Below are 21,402 nucleotides of genomic sequence, written 5' to 3'. Positions count from 1 at the left end.
ACTTGCATGTCATCCTCCCTAGAATAGCATTAGTATCATCAAAAACCTCAAGTATGCTCCCACCTTCCTTCTCAGCTGGGCAAAACAATGGGTCTTAAGAGCTACTATTAGTTCCATGAACTCAAAGGCTGTGAAACTGCACTGTCAGCTGCTTGCAACATGTCGCCCCACTCTGTATATTCCTTTAATGATCTGAGCGCTCAGCCAGCAAGAACTCTATATCACCTCCAGGTCCTGACATTTCCTAAAGCAAAGAGTAACAAAGAAAAAAGTAATACGGCAGAAGGGAGTTACTTTGGAAAGCTGAGCAGCACCAAACAAAACTGCTAATGTTCTTTTGGCAAAGCAAGAGATTTGTATAACACTTTTTCCTCCTACTGAATGTATTTACTCTTAAAAATCGATTTCCTTGACAGTATTTACTGCTGCACATTGCTCGGTGGTTCTGAGAAACTGCATGGAAAATCACAACATCATGCTTGTTAAATTGACCCTACAGGGCCATACCACCAGTGCATGCATCATCCCAAGAGGCAAGCCTGCCAAAGCCATGCTGTGCATATCATCACTAAACCCAAGACAAAATGAAAACTTGGCTGTATCATAGCTGATTTGCATTGGGTTTGTACAACCTTTCTGCAAAATGCCAATTTACTCCACTTTCCTACAGCTTATTACCAGTGTGAGGTACTTACAGCTTTTATGCATGGCAGATTTAGTACTTAAAACATTAAAAGAGATAATCAAATGCCTTTTGGAAATAGAACATAGCCTTCAACATGATGACATGAGGCACAGGACTTTGACTGGGACACAGAAAGGTTAATGCCCCCTTTTAAAGGTGCAGACCCTTCTCTCTAATGTGATCAAGAAGCTGCACAGCTTTTTCGGTTTTTTATCTGATCCGCATAAGCAGAACTATTTGCTTGCAAACTATGAAGGGCCTGAATCCAGTTACTGAGTACACATTTCACTCATACTGATATCAGAATGGATGGCTGCCAGTTTAGTGTCTTGGCTGGCATTCAAACACGTTGATTGCTGAGTCTCCTTGGATTCCCAGTTCATGATTTAAAAAAAAAAAAAAACACACACCAAAAAGAAGGAAAAAAATCCCTGACCACGAAATAAATAACACTCCACAAACATTTCTAGGATGCTACTCGGCTAATTTTCCCCCTCTCCTCTTTTGTAAGCTCAGTCTCTGGAAGCAAGCACATACAAGTAGCTCCCTGTCAAAAGAAGCAACTTGGGAGTTTAGACTTTATCTCCAAAGCTACGATACAAAGAACATTAGATTCTTCCTAGCCAAGCAATTTTCACACGTGTGCCAGGGGCCAGCCCTCATTAAAGTCAGCAGCAGAGAAAAAGATCTGTTTATGCTTCCGTATCTTCACTTGAAAAAATGGAGGAAAAAAAAAGAGAATTAAAAGCTTGAAATGTTCTGAGAGAGATGTCACAGCCAAGTGACAGGGAAAGGAAAGGTTCTTTGCCTTACATGTACCTATTTTTTCCTTCTTTTTTCCTCACTACTTACTACCAAAATCCACTAGGTCAAAAGGCAAGCCAAGAGCTCCTTGGAGCCCCCCTTCTGAGCTCCCAAACACCCCATCTCTGAGTGCGCTATTTGACGCGACTGGCGCGCTGTGCAAGTGCTGCTTTCTCTGGCACAGCAGCAGACACTGTAGATCAGACCACTTAGACATTTCAATTGAACTTGACAGGTGTTTGTTAATAGGCTCTACAATACGTTTGGGAAGGGCTGCCTGGAACTGCAAAATGGTTTATTATGACAGTTTAATAAGCCCAGTGCACGGAGTTCAGTGCCTTATTTTGTAAGGCTGTAAATGTAAGTGACCAAAATCTGAACTGTATGGCAATACACACATAACTTACAACTAACCCAATTAATGGCAAATGCAGTCATACAGTAACTGTACAACTGGAACTGTCAGGTCAGTCTGGGAGCCTCCGAGCTCCTTTCAGGATCTGTCCCCCATGTATTACCACAATTCATAGAAATCAGGTATATCTATTCAGTGATAACTGCTTGAACTAATTATTAGAAAATTCAATTTATGCTGATTTGCCTGAGGGGAGGGGAGCATAAAATTAAGTTGGCACATTTATTTAACTTTTTACAGCATTATTATTACTTAAAATTTATGACAGCATTGTGCCCAGAGGCCCCAGTCAGGATCGGAATCCCACTGTGCTCAGCATCCCACTGTGTGTGTGTTCATGTCCTCACAGCATAATTTCAAGGCAAAGGCCCCATCCATGCAAAATGTTATGCAAGTGCTTGCCCTGAAGACTGGGATTGAGGCCACGAGGCCACGGAAATAAAAGGCACAAGTGAAGTAGATGCATTAACCCACCACATCCTACCATGCACTGGCAGCCTACACCAAAAACATTCCTATTTCGGAAGTGACAGGTGAGTCACTTTGGGTTTTACTATTTAACACATAGACACAAACATCCCCTCTTATCTACTGCTCTGTTTTCTTGCTTCTATCTTATAAACAGGACCATCATCCAGTGAATGAAAAAAATCACATGTGGGGGGAAAGGCCCCATAAAAAAGATACGTCAGAAACTGATCCAGGCAACTACCAAAAATATCACCTTTTATTTCAGATACACAATGTGTTACAACACATTTTTTCCTTGCAGTGAACTTCAAAATACCCTTTGAAGCATATCTGCCTGAGAAAAGTAGCTAGCTGTTCCACCTGCCTTTATATCTGGATGTACAAATGCCAAGCCCAAAAGGTCACCATTTGGATGATCATAACCACTGACTGTCCTTGACTAAATTGGTCTTTTTATTTATAATCAATATGCTTAACCTTATTAAACAACTGTAATGGTTAGACAATATTACAATATTAATCAATATGGTATCATTATTTTAATTGAAACAGGTTCAAGTATTTTCATCAGAAGTAGGGAAACTGGGAGCTTTTCTGGGTTAGGGCGTTAAAATTAAACTACTCAAGAGTACTGGCTGTACTGACATGAGGTACACAAAGGAGTGAAAAAAGAACTGCTGAGAAAGGGAATGGTGGCTTCAGGAGTCATTAGAAGACCGTCAGAATTAGGAGAATGTTGGCATTAGAAGATTGTCTCTTCCTCTGGCTCTTTGACAGTGTTTTAGAAACAAGCCATCCATACTGTACACCCTTAGCGTTTGCTGGGGCTAAAGGGGACCACACAGAAGTCAGCATGGTCTAACTTTCAAGAAGCTTCAGAGGTTCCTCAACTCAGGGGCAGGGGAGATGTCAGCAAACACGCTCCACTCCTCGATCTTCCCCACACCCCAAAAAGAGTTGAGATTAGTCTGTACAAGCAAAGAAAAAATAGAAACATCAGAAAAATACTCTCTTGAGTGGACTGTCCTAACAGCCTTATTTCAGTCCAGCATTTCAGATGGGATGAAAGCAAGCACACTGACCTTTAAGGCTGCTCCTCCACAGCTAACTTGTCTCTCCATGCCCAAACACTACAAAGACCTTGGATCACATTTAAACCAAACTCATACACTGGTGTAGCGAGTAGAGTTAGGCCTTCTCCAGAAATACAGTGGTTCACTTCAGAGAGTAAGTTTGGTTAATGTATCTTCTGCTATCCTTCTACCTTCCTCTCCTTCTCTTTCTGCTGCAGTTCACTGGAGCTGTTTCAAGGTTCAATTAAATATATCAAGCCTTTCACATGCAACTGCAATTTTGCAGCACAAAGCAACATGGAGGCAGATGAAAGAAAAAGAATCTATGATTTAGCCACACACAAATTCTGGATATTTTGCATATCACTCCTGAAACTGATTGGCAACCCACACCAAAAAGAGTTCTGTTTGGGAAAAAAGTGACATTTGAGTCACCTTTGTTTTTCTCATTAGATATGAAGACATCAAACATCACCTCCTACCTAATGCCTCCTTTTCTTACTTCTATAAGGGCACATATTTCTGTGGTCCTTTAGAGCACTGTCTGCTTGACTTAGCACTGTGACGCTTTGTGATGCATGTACATTGCCCCATACTGATGAAATGTGTGAGATGTCACCCATGGCTCTGCTGAGCTGCCATCCTGGCAGGATGCTGTACCACTCTGCTCATATCAGAAAGGTACATAAGGAATAGTTCTATGAAATACTGTTTCTGCCGCCAGCAGAAAGTACTGGCTTTTCTTGCTGCTACCCATCCCCTTTTCATACTACCATTTTCTGCTGAAGAAGAGGTTTCTGAACTCTGTCGGTTATTGCCCTGCAGTCCATGCTGTGCCCTCACTAGAACTGTGAGTGAGACACCTTTGGTTAGATTATGCAGTGAGATGAACTTCTTGGAAGTGGGAATTTAGTCCTTTTAACCTTTTACTCCTTTTAATGGTTGGTTCTGTACTTTTTAATTCCCAAAACAACAATAACGGCCATTCTTTGACAATGAGCCTTTATCAGGTTTGAAAAAAAAAAAAATCAAATTAACCTGCTTACTTCAAAGCCATGCTCTCATAATTTTAGCTGGCACATCACAAACAAAATGGTCTAGAACTAACCTCAAACAGTCATCTGGAGAAAAACAACATATTTTCCCATGTCATCACCACTATAGCACATACTAACCACAGCTATTCAGCCTGTCAATTTTCAGTTTATATTATGATAACTTTACCTAAAAGTATTTTGTGGTTCAAAAACAGCAAGTGTAATGCCAAGGAAACATTTGCTGAACTGACGAGCATGGCAGCGCTGGTGTGAGGAATATGCTTTCTACAGAACAGGAAGCAGAGTAAAAAAGATGTTTCACTCGGGACAACAGACTTCTCAGAAATTCCCCAAAACAGTACTTCAGGTTGGCTTAATCCCACAGTCTAGTCATAGTAGGTTATGAAGAAGGAGGCTTAATTTGGTTCTCAGGGGTGAATTTTCCACAAAAACCTCCAAGAACTGTGATGAATGGGAAAAGGAACATATGAATCTTTTTTGTTTGCATTGGCATCTCCACTGCCACACAGAGGAAGGTTTTTCACATTCACTGAGCATTTAAGAGAGGTAAAGAAGGTACAGATTCATGCGAGTCTGGACAGGGAACTATATGAACAGCACAAAAGCAATGCATTTTAAAAGGACTTCAGCAAATACACTTTTAGCTGTGCAATCCCCATTATTCACAAGGCACCAAGCATTACACAGCCTTCAGTTGCTGTCCTCATTTTAAGGGGGACAAAGGCAAATCTCTTGTTAATGAAGCAGTATGGTTCAAATTCTGTAATAAAAACCCCTTGACTCCAACAATTGTATGCCCACACTCAGGCTTCAGAAATATCCTCATGCTACAACACTGCCTGTGTCATCACTCCAGAAGCAAATGAGAAGTCACTGCATAACTTCCCAGTGCAAGGAGAGGATTGTCTTGACAGTAAGAACTTTAACTATGCTTAGGTAGGGACAGCAAACCAAGTAAAAAAAACCTAAACCAAATGAAAACAAACAAAAAAACCTTGAGAAGCCTATGAAAACACTCTGCAGGCTATGGTATTACTCTCTTCTTTGTACTGATTTGCCCAGAGTTGGACCACAGCAGCACCATGCAGGTTTCTGTAATAAATTAATTGGTAGCTTTGCTTTTGTGGGTTGCAAGAGCAGTCTGAGCCACTTGATTTGTACCTTCCCTGCTCCTTCTCCTCAGCAGCACTTTGACTACCTAGAGTGCAGCTTAGACACACCAGGGCAGCTTTACTCCCGGGGATGAACGAGAGTGCATTTCCCCTTCTTGATTTTGGTGGGAGATACATGAAAGGTGAGGCATTCTTCCCAAGAACTGATGATTTCAATACCAGTTGGACCCTAAATGAGCCTCCTTTAAAGGGCCACTCTTAAGTCAGTCATTGTTCCCCACTCCTTGCTTTTTACTAATTAGGAAGGATGTGTGTTCCTATGTATCCCATATGGATAGACCTTCTGCCTGGAAGGAAGAAAGAAACAGCAAGAAAGGGTCAAGGATGGGGAAAAACGTGTGGGACCCTGCAAGTGAGCTTGCATTTATTTCAGGAGTGAGTGAGTGGTTATCCATCCGCGGTGCACCCAACACCCAGGGCTTACAGTCTGAGACACAAATTTGAGCAGATCTTCCATGATCTTACGGTGAGTCTGAAACAGACCACATCCAGCACTCACAAAATACACAGCCGCACTCCTCCACTGCTCTGACAGTGATTTATGTCAATGAATGTACTGCTGCTAATATGCACTGTGCTCCCACTCCAGAAGCCAAAGCTGTGCTCTGCACAAAGCCAGGACTGTGTGGTGCCCAGGCACAGCTGCTATTAGCTGTATTTTCCCCTCATCTCATGGAAGCTTTAATGGAGCCACTAGGAGAAAAGCAGTAGCACTGCAAGTTCTGTCCACCCACTCAATAAACTAACATCCATTTTTTATGCAAGTATTGCAACTCAGCAGTTGTACTATGGAATTGCAGAAAGTATGAGACTTTCTTAATTTAGAACAACTGCATACTATGTCAACCACTGAAAACCTTGGTGTGTAGCAGAAAATGTTTTGAGTCAACAAACTGAAAACCGGATTTTTGTTTGATTGTAAAGCATGTTTGATGTTTTCAAGGTAAGACTTAAGATTTGAAATCTCTGTTGAATCATTTATTATTTTCAGACTGTGCAATATGTTTTAGTTGTATTTAAAAAAACTAAAATTAAAAAACATGTTTCACAGTTGAGGCTTTATCATATTCACAGTACTCAGACACGTATCTAACTTTAAATCCGTGAAGACAACTGCAATCAAAAGGATAAGGGGATGTTAAAAAGTTAAGTGTGCCTTGAAGTGTTGTCCTGAACAAGAATTAGACACAAGTAGGTATTAGGTGTCTCTAAAATAGGTCTTCCATGTCTAATAATAAGTATAGATCACAATATACCTTGTGTATCAAAGGGTAACAAAAGCTACATGTCTTGAAGAGGAAGACTGAACAGAGAAGAACTGAAAGCCTCTGGGCATAAGATGTGATTGTTTTATTAGAAGGAAGATTATCACATAGAGGCCAAGGATAAAGTTGAAACTTGAAAGGAATATGAGTCAGGGAAGTTGTTCCAGATGGTAGAGCCATGTGGGATGTGACTTCACCATCTACTGTGGAAATAAAAAGGAAGAAATGAAAATTTAAGTGTTGCGAGAGCATATAGGACTGACAGAAAGAACTGAGAGCAGAAGAAGGAAATGAAAGGCAGAGTGATGAAATGAGGCCTTCAGAAATTCTGAAGTGCAGCAACACCACTTCAATCAGCCAGTACTAAAAAGGCTCAGTCACAGTGCTGCAGATAAACCTGTTTCAGTGCCTGTCCAGAGCACTTTTCCTTTCCTTTGGCGTTTGACGTATCATGTGGACAGCATCACAGAAGCATCTCTGAGCATGTATTGAAGGGACAGTCGATTTGCAGTATCCCATTACTGCTGATTCCACCCCTGGTGTTATATCCAACATCATAAATGAGTTAGACAGAATTACATCAGGTGCTGTCTTGGGCTACTTAAGACTAATGGGAATTTTTTAAAAGTGAAAATTAGGCTGAATATGATACAAGACTTATTACAACTCCTTAAGGGAAGTGCGGGAAGCCATGAGATCTGGACACTAGGAACTTAATAGGGCAAACCACTTAAAAATGCATTGCAAAGACCTGTCCCATCCCATCAGGAAAACAGACACACATGATTTACATACACAGGTCTTCTGCACATCTTACTTCAGTGCAAAAAGGAGGTACATGAAAATAAAACAAAAATAATAATAAAGTACAAGCTAAAGACAAAGATCTGAAACAGATTCAGACGCTATTTGCAGGCTGCAAATTCCGTTTGTTTCTAAGATGGGATTTTCAGCCAGAAGCTAGAGGAGATCTTCCTGGACTAGTTAGTCCATTCACTGTACAACAATTAATGATACCATCCACAAAATGACTGCAAAGGTAGGTGGATTTGAAAGCCAAGGAACATACTGTCTAAAACCTCCCTTCTCCACGTACACATACACAGGCACATCATGACTTCTACGGTTTGGAGAGTCCTTTTGTTACCATTTATGTATTTAAATGCCCAGCCAAACTGGGCTTTGACTATGAACCTAATGCCAAAATAGTAATAAGTTCAATATGAGAGATTCCTATTAAAATGGCAGAGAAGTATATATCACACATATAAATAATCCCTGAAAATTATTTCAGAGACATGTCTGGTCTTGACTTTCTGTACTGAAAGCCTAACCTGAAGTCTATCAACTCAATAAAAAGACTTGGAGTCTTCAAAGCTGACTTTAGGCTACAGTATTTTTCCATGACTGATGCTTTTGCAGTCATATTCCTTCCTGGCCACGGTTTCTCCATTTCAAAGCAAATGAACTTTTAACCTACCTAAACTAACATAGTAAAAACCAACTGAATGTAGCTTAAGAGTCTTGGTCTTTATATAATTGCGTTTGCAGAAGCTATAGAGCCTCTGGTCAGCTGGATACTTGTTTACCTGTCCCTTCTTCCCAGTGAAAGGATGTTTGTGTAAATATTCCTTAAAAAACAAAAGCAAAACAAAAGCAGAAAAAAACCAACCTGAAAATCTCTTCTCTCTTGCAAAGAATAAACTTGTTCTTCCAGGACACAAGATTAATCTGATTGCTTTAAACTATCTTGGCTTTATCTGGGTGGGTAAATGAGACATATAACTGCTACAGCCACGTACATCAGCCCATCAGACACAAAGCAGTGCTAAAAGCCAGGCTGCAACTCTTGCGTATCTTTCATGCTTATTCTTTCAGCCTCAAGGATGCTTTCTTGGTTAGTCAACTTTAAATCTATCTATTGTATATACAGTACTATTTAAAAACAGCACTCGAGCGTACAAGATAAACATGTGCCCCACTGAGTTACTAAATACCAGATAATAAATTTGCATCCTGGTGAATTTACTACTACCATGGTAGCTGTCTGCAATGTACAGAACCAGAGCGCTGTGCCAAGTAAGTGAGAGGCCTTGTGCAGAAAAACGCCAGTGCTCTGGAGGTACAAACAGAGCTGTGCAAGGGAGAAATTCAGCAGTCACTGAAAACAGGGCCTGTCAGACATTAAATGGGTATAATGAGGACAAAATTTCTTCATGAAAACAGGAAGGCTCTTCCACTTGGTGTGTATGGGGAGAAGCCCCAGAGTTACAGGGAAAGAAGGCAGCTCTAAATCTGCATGCACTGCTGAAGTAAAAGGTGAGCACCATGAAGGGGAAGGAACACAAGAGCTTTCCTAAACATGCCAGGGAAGATTCAGAGCTCCTTGTGGCAGAGGAACCCAGGTCTGCACAGAAGAGGAGTAAAAACATCCCGGGAACATAAGAAAGGCATGTTCAGAGCAGCCAGAAACAAGAACACCACTACCAGGGCTTCAAACAACTAATTCAGCCAGGGCCCTTCTACTAACATGTCCCATTCTACCAAAGAACAGAGAGAGCAGGATTTGTGCTCTGCCAGCCCTCTGCATTCACCCATGTCTGCATCATCTTTCCTCTGGTATCCTCCAACAGCCCAGCCTAGCTTCACATCCTGCCATGCTGGCCTGGCACTTGGGCAAGGGCTGCCAGAGCCCACTGGATGCTCACTGTCAGCCACTGCTAAAGAGAGTTAGCAAGGGCAGAGCTTGGCTGTCTCTTTCTCTCTGATGTCAGTGCCAGCTCATGCCTCTCACCTCTCTTGACTTCTGAATTTAGCAAGAATCAAAAAAATTGTAGGAATTTAATTGCCTTTGAGACTTCTACTTCCTGCAGGATCTGGTGGGAATTAGCCAAGACGGTGTTATGGGAAGGGGGAAATGGGGATGGACAAACAGACATCATCACCACCACACATACCTCATATCCTTGGAATCCAGGCTAAAAACACCCAGGCTCTGGAGCAGAAATACTCATGAAAGCATTTCATAATGCTTTACCAAGGAGTGATATCAGTATCATTATCTGCATTTTATGGCTGCAGCACTGACTGGTCATGACATGCCTCAAGTCACTCATCAGATAGCCGGTCCTTCCGACTCTGCCACTGTGTCTCCTGACTGCAAGTCAGTGCCCTACTAATGGAGTCATCCCAAACCACAGGCTGCATGAGAGGAAAGGGTTGCTGGAGTTAATACGTGAATATCTAAACACTAGCTATTCCCTTTGCAGAGAGGACGGAGAAGGAAGAATTATAAAGTTAAGATAAAACCCAAGAAATGTAATTCTCCTTTCAAAGGGCAAGACCTGCCTCTAACAGGTTCAGTGCACTCGGCATTGCAGATGCATTTAATGAAAAGGCAACACAGGACAGGACTGACTGGGTGTTTGCTTAAATTAAGAACCAAAGCAGAAATCCAGTGACTGAGCAAGAGAGAAGGTGGGATATGAGCTCCAGTTTTCTGATTCAAACTCCTGGGGGACCCACTCTAAGAAACCCATAATGTTTCCACTGCACTTCAAATCCAGCCATGCTAGCATTATTCAGCCAAACTTAAAATTTTAAGCATTTTCCTTTGTTCCCTTTGCATGTGAAAGGATAAAGTAATTGCTAATTGGTCACGAATCATTTAAATGATTCCTTGTTTATTAAAAAATGCAATTTCCCTTATATTATTCCTTAGGTTTCAAATTCTTCACATCACAATTATTTCTTATAAGGGAAGAATGTTCTTATCATTATAAATTGAATATAAAAAAATGAGAAAATAAGAAGACAGGAATTATTGAATTTATTTTTTAATACAAGAAATGGCATGAAAAGCAGCGTGAATTGGTTTTTTATGTCTCTAATTGCATATCTTCCTCTGTATCTCCTCCTTTCTTATTGTTTCCAGGTAAGGATCAAGGATACAATTTCTTCCCTACTCCACCATAAAACAGAAACTAAGTAATGAGCCCACCAAGTCCTGACCTCTGCCATCAGCCTCCTACCTGCTGTCAGCCTGTTTGACATCAGCAGGGTGGAAATGCCTCTAACTGGATACCATAAGCTGCCTCACACTGCTGCTATTATTACTAGCCTTAAAACTGATGGCCAGCACAAGTAACCATATTTCTAGTGACAAGGACCAATATTTGTTTTGAGTTGCTGCATTGCTACTCAATATACAAGTTATTGCATATTAATGCAATGTCAAAAAAGTACCATGTGGTGATGTCAGGACAGAGCCTTGACCTCATTTTGTGATCTCCTTCATCAAAGTATCAAATCTTCTTTCCTGGACTACCTTTGAACTACATTAAAATAAACCAAGTGAAAGGATGCTATCAGAAAGGAAAGGCTTTTAAGAACACAATAATTTGATACACGGGAACAGTTCCCCAGATGGGTGCTCCTTTCACTCTGCTACAAGCATATCCATGTCATCTGCTCTGACCAGGCAGGTAGACTGGGATTAGAGCAGTAGCATCTTCAAGGGTCACATACTGTTTAGATAAGGCACTGGTCTGACTAAGAGCCATGAGAAATCCTCCTACAGTCTCTGTTCCAGTAAGACGGTTTACAGACAAACAATCATCAATCTGCAGTTCCTCATCCCCCACACCATCTTCGCCAAAACAGAAATGGAAAGTACAAAAAAAAACCCCCACAGAACCAAAAAGAGACGCTTTAATATTGTAAATCTTTTCTAAACCAAATCATTTGGGCTTTCCAGCACAATACACACTCTGAGACTCAACTCATCTGAATGCAATTTCAGTTTCAGCTACACCGATACCATACCAGCTTTGCACAACCACAATCAAATAGTTTGCTGTGCTCTTTGCAGCATTTTGTAGTCCTGAAGGAACATGCAAATGGAAATGCCTTCACTGAGCTTAAATGCATTATGTCATAAGCCTTAAAATGCCAATCATAACTTAATTAAGGACCATTTATCCTACTTTCATTTGCTTTCCTGAAGAAGCAGTCACCACTACTTTACATGTTACTGTTAGCACTGGTCTCATCAGACAATAGGCTTTGTGTTAGCATCGTGGTTTCCCTCTTTGACCACGGATAAACACTATTCCCTGCTGCTTTGAGGCTCCAGCCCTGACATATCAGACAGCCTTCAGAGCTTGCACGGGTTCAACAAGCAGTCTCAGGGCTCAAGTTCATAAGAGAAAAAACAGCTACTACAGGCCTATGGGGGCCTTGGGGTGCAAACACCGGGATCTGCACCCTGCCACTAGTGGTCCAGCGCTCTTTCACCTGCCACTCCCCACTTTCAAATGCAGTCATGTCAGTGAATAAAGCTTTTCCTGCTCTTTCAAACCACTTTTATGCATTTAATCTGGGAGCAAAACAGGAACTGCCAGTCCCAATCTGACCAAGGAGCAGCATTAAATCTGCAATTCTGATTCAGTTCTCCCATTATGATGCTCCCAGAAAGATCTTACTAGGCAGCTTGACGGAAACCAATAACTAAGTCATGATTTAAAGCTGGTGAAATACCTGCATTACAGTGAAAAATTGTCTACTTATTGTTTTCATGTATGGTTTATACAAAACAGACTTCCTCTAGAAAATGTGGCTCGTTCTGCATCTAGCCTGTCTTACGCATGCTGCAGGGGGTGCAGAGCCAGCACACATCTGCTTGCAAGAACAAAACACATCCCTCTGGCACTAGACACACTGAGCCAGTGTTTACACACTGATCTGCTAATAAGGAGACCCGGGAATTCCAGAACACAAGATTTATATTTATTGCTATTTTACATTACTGTAGAACGTGCCAAGTTTGGGCACTTTAAATTATGAGGGCTGCTATTGCACATTCCCTTATCAGTCTTTCACACAACTGCGTTACTGAAGCATCCTGATAAGAATGTCTAAAATGTCTGCTATGTTTTCAAACAGCAAACTCTTCCTTTTCAGCTCTGACCCAGCCATTTCAGTCAACAAAGCTCTTTCTACTCTTTCAAAACACTTTCTACTTACTTAATGGTTGCGATCATACTGACTGTCTTGAAAACTGCTACTCCCAAAAACAATACAGCATGGTTATTTATTCATGGTACTGGCTTGGCATGATATTTTGAGGACTACTGTTTCAAAATATGTAATGAAACATGAACATCCATCTTTTGACAAGAGGTCTAAGTATCACACTTCAGAACATCATATACAGAACATTAATGTACCTTCTAAATGAAGAAAATCAGGAAACTGACCAACTTGCCAAAACCAGCATATGTTTGTGCACTTGTTTTTACATTCCCAGGGTCACTAAGATCAATATATACAGATAGACAGGCATGTATGTATGTGTGTATACATATGCATTTGTTCTCAACTGCATTTCCCAGGAAGGTGTCAGTTGAAGGAAGAACAGCAAGGAGAGTAAAAAGCCATTTCTACTACAACAAGCAAAAATAGTTTTATTTGTTGTCATTTTGGGGTTGTCAAGGGCTTTTTGGATTCTTTCTTCTAAAACCTGTCTTCCATAAGCTCACTCAGTGTCTTTGAAACAATATTTGATAGCAAAACTAGCTATCTTGCAAGAGCTACAGTTAGAATTGAATGTTAAAATACTAAATCATGAAAGTCATCTATCCCTGCACTCATTTCATTCTGCAAGAATCCCATCTGGGAAGGAAGACGGGAGAGGTGGAGTGGGGAATGCACAGCTAATTAGTAAGCTTTCACAATCTTATTTCAACCTGCCAACCTATTTTTCTGCCAGTCTTGCACACATAAATAGGATGAAAACCCGAAAGTCCAAGTTTTTCACACTTCTGTTCTTCAGTTTCACCATTTCTGATTGTCTGCCTGAGTACCTCTGTCCCCTAACACACCACCCTCAACCCCCTCGGGGCTCCAGACCACTACCTCCAGAACCAGGGAAGTCATTCACATCCAACAAAGCAAACAAGACAGAAGACACCTAGCAGCATGTGTTTTTCTGCAAGCAAGGAGGCTACAGGCAGTTAGTTGTTCAAGATCTCCCCTAACCTTAGTACCTTTCCTGCACTCCCAGCAAGCCACCTAAGGCTGAATGACTCTTGATAACACATGCAATAGAACTCCAGGCAATACCTGGGCTGGTAACAGAGCCACATGGGCCCAGACTTGGGGGCTTGTGCCGAGCAGGCTTAGACATTTATAGGGTACACTGCAGGGCAGGGCTGCACAGACACACTTGTTTGACTCTTACCAGTGTCAGGCAGCACCCTGCTCAGTCTGATTAGCATAATCAAAGATGTAAGAAGAGAAGCAGGGCTAATTAGCCTGAGCAAAGCACCTTGTCAGCTGGGGAATCTCTGCAAGGGGCTCAGATGCACAAATAGATGTAGCCATCATGACTGAGCCTTTCTTACTCCCTGCAGTCAGCAGGTATTTCATTATGCCCGAGAACTACTTACTGCTGAAGTAACGTGTCTTGTCATGTGACAGCAGAATGGGGTGATTCCTTAGTTCTTAATGCTGCTTTTTTGAAGCAAAGAGCTGCAGAGGTCTTACATATCAATGTATGATGCTTTCTCCCATTGCATGTGCTTAGACAGATACTCAACAGTCTTCCTTTGCATAATCTTTTTTGAGGGATGAGGATCCTACTGTGTTTGTCATGTATTTGTTTTTTTTCTATTCCCTTGTATAGTATTCTAGGTAGTTGAAGAGGAAGAAAACAATGCTGAGAATAGTTTTGCTACTTCACTGTACCTTTCCCATCTCAAAATACCCTCCAGATGGAAAGAGTTTATTTGTAAGTAGGCAAAGCAGAAGGCTGACTGAAGAAAAGTGATAATTAAATTAGAATAATAATAACAACAAGAAAACCCGAAGCTAATGAAGACTGTCTGCTTCATTTAATTTAAGAAGAGACTTCATCCTATAATGAAGACATATAAAGCTCTACAGATCACTCACCCTTTCTACGAATGTCATCAGGAGCAGCAGGACTGCTCACTAAGCCAAATCCCTTCAGTTGAACTGGTTTGACTGGTCAATGATAACAAGAAGGAAGTGCTTGTACTTACATTTCCTTGATTGCTCTGCAGGCTATCCCTCAGGTTGAATAAAGACAGTTATACAAACATTTTAATGGTTCTGGTAAAAGTAAAAAGGATTCTGGTAATTTGCACTGTGGAATTAACGGACATGTCTTAACTCAGAAATATGTTCCGAGGACCTTCCCACTTCAAACGGCAGCAGCACATGACTGAATGACAAAGAGACATTATTTTGCCTCTTTTCCCCATAAGAAGTTGATTCTTTAACAAAGTCACTTGCAGAGCACAGCTTTACAAGAAAACAAAAACCACGCCTTTCAAAAAACATAGAATAGACCCAAAAGATATTAACTGTGAACACGAAAAGTGTTAGCTCCTCCAGTGCTCTCCCTGTTGCTCCACCCTGAGTGTCAAACTCCCCTTTTACTTCAGCAGAGGTTCATGTTACCTGAAGTTTCTTTTTGTCAACTATTTGCATCGGAAATGCTAAATCAAGCTGTCGAGAAGACATGTTTTATCTTCCATAGAGACAAACTCTGGCAGCTGAAGGCTTAAATTTGCCCACTGTCTCCATTAAGGACACCTCTGTTGCAAGGAATCTCCATAGCTCTGTTCACAAATGCCCACCCATCCAGGAAGCCAACACACATTTTGCCTGGGTTCCTTCAACTGGCACAGTTTTAGTAACACTTCAGCAGGATTCACTGCAGCCCAAACATTGGAAGTGAGACCAAGGCAATTTATAAATCACTACCCTGATTCTGACTGAAGGTTGCCTGGCACAGAAAACTACAAATAACCTTCCTCCCCTCATCTAATGCAGCCCTTGCTTCCCAAACAGATTTCTTCTATTACTAGGGCAATAACTTGGTAATAAGTTGCAATAGTGCCATAAATTTTATTTGCCATAGTGGGGAGGGTTTTTCTATTATTTAAAGAGTTGCCAGGAAAACCAATTAGAAACGAATAAAAAACCCAGCATTTCAAGTGTCCTTAGTCTGTCTCTAGTTCTGACACCTCAACAGGAAAAGAAGCTAAGAGCAATCCTGGCAACTTGCTTATCTTCTTCCTCTTGACCTTTGTGCTATCAGGTGCCTCTGAAACATTCATCAGTGTCTGTAGCTGGAAACACCAAAGCTGATTAACAATCAGAAACATAAAACTCACTGAGAAGGAACAGTGATAGCATCAATACTGCCAGTTTCAATAAGAGTATCTAATATTCCTTCCCAACATATGCATCCAGGGTCAACATGTCTGGCAGACTGCAAGCAAACCTGGAGTAAATATGAATGAACAAGTTGTTAAGAACAGTATTTTGCTACAAAGGGCTAATGATCCCTTTTAACTAACCTACCAGTATCAGCAGCATTTCCTTTTGAATGCACACCCCAAACAGAAAATGGAAAAAATCCTCCTCTCTAGGAGAGCTTAATTTATATTCTCTTCCTGCTGCTGCTGCCACAGACATTATCAGCTTTGAGAGAAGCATTGGCAGGCTACGAGATACTGTTAGGGTCATTGTGGGCGCAGCAAACCAGCTCACCAGTGATGCTAACTATCACAGCAGCACAAGAAAGCAGCAGTGGAACATAGGAGAGCATAAAAGAAGCAGAAGAAACGTTCTCACAGGCATGAGACACCTGTGTTTTGATCAGCTTCACCCCAGACACAACCTACGAATAGCAGAGCAGCTTTCACGCCATGCTATAAACCTGTGATGGCTGGGCTTGGTTCCCAGTGCTTCTTCTTGGTTTCACTGGAAGTCTCTTGGACCAAGCAGTGCTGCAAGCAAGGACCAGAAATTTTCCCCAGTAGACAGCACCAAGTTAAAAATAAGAGCAGCCATGAGCTACACTGCTGAACTATAGGAGATGTTTTGCTCTCATGGACCACACCACAACCACACCGGTATTGTAATCATTAACAAGCGCATTCACCTGCCTGCCTTGCTGTGTTTACTCGCTCCAATGCACTAGTACCGCCTGGACTTCTCTAATGCCAAATCATGAAACAAAGCTGACAGCAAAAAGCTGGGGCAGCAGTTAAAGTGACTGCCAAAGAGAAATCTGTTTGCTCAGGCAAAAGCTGTTCTCAGTCCAAACATGGGAGTCATAATCTTACAGCCATTTGCTTGGAAGACAATGAAGGGAAGGCAGAACAGACTGGGAAACTACAGCTTGCCACGGTAGAGAAGAGAACGATCTTTGTGCCCAGATTTCTTTGCTCTGTAGGGTAAGTTTTACAAAGCTGACAACCGGTAGCAACATGTAGCAGCCCCAGGCATCATGCCTGCCTATCAAAGACTTGGATTTTAGCCCTGGAGAAATTACAGCCTCTCAGTACTCTGGAAGCTGTACTGTCCGAGAAGAAAGCAAGAAAGTAATGAATGACCTAACTAAAAATTATTTTAATACATGGATTGCAAACTCTAAGCCATAAACTTAGAAATGCAGGGAGAACTGGGAGAAGATGTGGAGGAAGAAAAAATATTTGTATTGACAGGAACACCATAGCCACAGATGACAAAGACAATCAGCTAGGGCTGCTATGATAGGAAAGTCATCTACTGGAGTGGTAGGGGCTGGCACACTGAATGCAAAGTATGGGTCCATGAATCTAAAGATAAGCCCTGGAGACAAAGGAGGAAGTTCAGCAGTTCAGGCTGGAAAAGACAGTAGGGGAAAGACAGCTTAGGAAGTCATGAGTTGAGGAGCCAGCCAGCAGGAATGTGGAGAAGAGAGAGGTAAATCCAAAGAAGCTGAATAGATGTGAATAAAAAGGCATTTGGCCCTGTGGCAGTCCCTGAACGCTGGAGGTTTACAGCTTCATTGCTGCACATCCTTCTGCAGGACTTGAAGCCATCCTGGCCACCTCTCTGCTGGGTGACAGGTGCAAGCAGGCACAGTCCAGCTCTCATCTGCTGTCCCCAGGCGCCCATACACTGACTGTACAGGTGATCTCCCACTGCCAAAACAGCTTGGCTGCTGCACACTGCCAAGGCAAGTTTGCCACCCATGCAGTCTGAGGATGGTGGCTTCGGGGCCAGAAGAAGAGGTGAGCCGACCTGATGCGCAGAAACACATACCACCAACCCACTTCACATCTCCACAGACACAGTTGGTCTGCTGTATTTCTGCAACATCCACTTTAATCCAGTGTTCATCAGTGAAAACAAACTACCAAACTGAAGGCCCAGAGTTACGGTCAGAGACTTTTTTTTGAAATCCCGCAAGAGACTCTCAGCTTCCTCTCCCAAACATCAGCCTTGAGCCATTCTTGCCTGGTTGGCGGAAGCCTGTGACATGAAATAAAAGCCAGGAAATATGACTTTCTGAATAAACATTTATTTGGTGAGAAATACTTCTGATTTTTTGGCAGAGAAATGGTAGAAACCTGAAGCCCTATGTATAGCATGCCTGCAAAGAGCAATTTCTATTTAAAGGGAAGCTGCAGCTGTCTGTAGCTCTTAATGAAGAATAATGCCTAGGAATAAATTACTGTCATTTCTGAGAGACATTTCTCAAATTAAAGCGATTCTTCCCTTCTTCCCTCTCACTATAAATACCAAGTGGCATGTACTGGGCAGTTGTTTGAAAGAACGGACACATGCAGCTCTGCTCTTTTATCAGCAGCCTCGTAATTTCCATAGCAATCCATGAAGTGGTTTAGCATACAGATACTGAAGTGACACAAAAACAAAGACATCCAGAAACATTAAGTCTGCATGTGTCAAAGCTTCCCATCACTCTTTCAAGGTGTGTACAAGCTCAGAACAGACATCGGCCATCACTTCCAATCATGCCACAAACCTGGCATTGAGGCTCCAGGCGTGGGAGATGGCCACTCTCAGAAAACCACTGTAAAATGCTCACCAACCTTCAATTTTCATCACTTGTACATGCCTCCTCCCTGAGGGACTGCCGCAGTAGCAGCACAGGCAGCAGAAGGTGATGCTCTGGGGAGAGGGTGTGCCTGGGCTGCCGCCAGCCTGGCCAGGCAGCTCAGGAAGCAGCACTGACATCAGCTCCAGGAGCTGTGTCGCTCCCAGACCCGCCACAGGTCCACATGCCAGGAAAAACAGTCCGCAGCCAGAGCGGGAGTATGGATGAGATAGGACCAGGGGAAAGGGAGCAAGGAGGGCCAAAGAGTGGAGAAAAGAAGCAGCAGCTCAAAAATGGGATGGAACCTGGGCTAAGCCATGTGCAGCCACAGCCTCCAGGATCCTCTCTGGGATCATCCCTTACAGCAGCAGCTTCCCACTGAAGGTGGGGCATAGAAAGCCTGTCCCAGTGAGAAGCAGGGATGTTTACTATCCTACCATCTGCAGTTTGCCCAAAATAAATTACAGATATGAGATCAACTAACCACATTTCTTTTTTTGACACATTCAGGATTTAGAGATTTATTTTCCATTTCCCACAAACCATGCCAGAGGTTTTCGCATAAGTGCAAAAAAAAAAAATATTGCGAAGAAATGTCTGAGAGTGAGGAACACGAAGAGTTTATTCATTGCTCCTGTTAAAATGTGTTTGTGCTTGTGTGGCTAGCACTCCAAAAAAGCTGTGCCATATGTTTTCAGGATAGAAAAAAACCCCTTCAGGATACCTAAATCCTACCAGAAAATTACAAAACTGTATGCTGGAATTCACAAGGTCCCCTCCTGCGAGAGCAAAGGAGCCTTGCCTTGCTTCATTTTCACCCCTTGCTAAGCGAAATAAACGTTCCTCCTTAACAAGCCCTCCTGACATCTCTTTTTCTCTCTTAAGAAGTGGAATATGGACTTGATTTGTACAAGCTCTGCTATTCCAGAAATGCGCTTCATCCAAATGAAGAGAGCAGTAAAAAGGAAGCGAGAAATTAGTACTGTTTAGTAAACAGGCAGTTTCTAGGTGGATACAACACACTGGTCCCAATTTACTGCAGCCCTCCCTTCTCACACCCCACTTTCTCTGAAATTTGCCTGGGTGGAAGAAGGAGGCAGCAGAAGGGAAGAGAACAGCTACCACTTGCAGTGGGAAAGGTTTGATTGCTTTCTGCACATCTTAACATGACAACACCCTGCAAACTGGGAAGAGAGAGTAGTATTTTTCAGTGAAATCACTATATACTGGCATTTCCTTTCAGGATAAACACCATCCCTCCTCCTCTCTGGTATTCTTGTCTCCCTGAAAGGATAAAGGAAAGAGGAGAGGGGAGAGGAGGAGCCTGGCCAAGTGCCTCCTTCTTGCAGCAGTGTCCTCTGAGCAGAAGCCGGGTGACAGAATACACTCTCAAGGAACTTCTAAAAAGATCTCCATCACCTACTCCCCAAAAAGGAACCAGTCTTGGATGCCAGGGTAAGAGCCACTCTCAAGAACACTTTTTCCCATCCATACCTGGCGAGAAGAGTGCTGCTTTTGCAGCACAGACCCAGGCCTTGTGTAATTCAGGGTTTTGGCTTGGCAATAGCAGAACATCATGCTGTGCTTTAAGTGGGATCATTTTAAACCACTTAGGACAGGGCAGAATGCAATGATCACACTGACAGCATCTTCAATAGATATTCCATCCCCTGTAATGGCTGATGATTGCCTCCTTCTCTCATGCAGTTTGTCTGGCTGATCTGGCACACCACATACCTTAGAGGACCTGGGGAATGCTCTTCTCCACATGAGGTGGTGATGCTGTTGCAATCAGTGGAGGTGATTGCAACATCTTGAACAAACATCTCCTGTTATCCCAACAGCTCTGCATGCTAGGACAGTTTATTATTATTGTTATTATTATTTAAGGCTGTCCTCTTCTGTTCTAGGATGCCAGCATGAAAAGTAAGCTCTTGTGGTTTCAAAGAAGTCTTTCAAAGTGTGAGAATAGGCTGATATGGCTATGTCTGCTTGGATACATAGACAGTGAGAAGGTCCAGGTCTCAGAGGCCCCTTATTCATCTTAATGAGCTACCAACTTGGCAGCTTAGTGGTACTAGTAAGTAACAATTTCAAATGTCAGCCTTATTAACTATTTCACTGTAGATCAAAGCATGCAGGAAAGGCAAAAGATGATGAAAATTTTTCAGTGTCTTCTCTAATATTTATTTTGCAAGTGGTTCTTGGGACAGCAGCACCACTTAGACTCTGTCTCAATCTGCTTCCCAAAGCCTGAACCCAGAGGGAAAAGCAGAGCAAAGGAGGGCATCCAGCTTCAGGGAGCTGGAAGGCATGCCCAACAGTAAGAAAATATATTTATGAAATATATTGCATTTATTGCATTTATATATATTGCACTTATGAAAAGTGCAAAACCTAATTTGTTAAAACTAGAAGAATCTGCAACTTGTTTTATCAGTACTAACATCTTGAAGGACCACTGCATACTTTAAATACTAGGGCATAAGGATTTAAATACTAACCTGCCTAACTTTGAAATCCCCACAGTTCCTTCTTA

General features: G+C 42.1%; 1 protein-coding gene across 6 annotated transcripts in view; it reads right to left on the bottom strand.

Moving 5' to 3' along the window:
- ATXN1 (ataxin 1) overlaps nucleotides 1–21,402 on the bottom strand; it is a 164,751-nt gene that overhangs the window by 70,899 nt on the left and 72,450 nt on the right. The window lies entirely within an intron of this gene.

The sequence above is a fragment of the Corapipo altera genome, unplaced genomic scaffold (assembly GCF_003945725.1).
Source record: "Corapipo altera isolate COAL_440 unplaced genomic scaffold, ASM394572v1 60, whole genome shotgun sequence".
Classification (NCBI taxonomy): Eukaryota; Metazoa; Chordata; class Aves; order Passeriformes; family Pipridae; genus Corapipo; species Corapipo altera.
The sequence above is the reverse complement of the archived record's forward strand: the minus strand, read 5'-3'. Positions and strand labels throughout refer to the sequence as shown.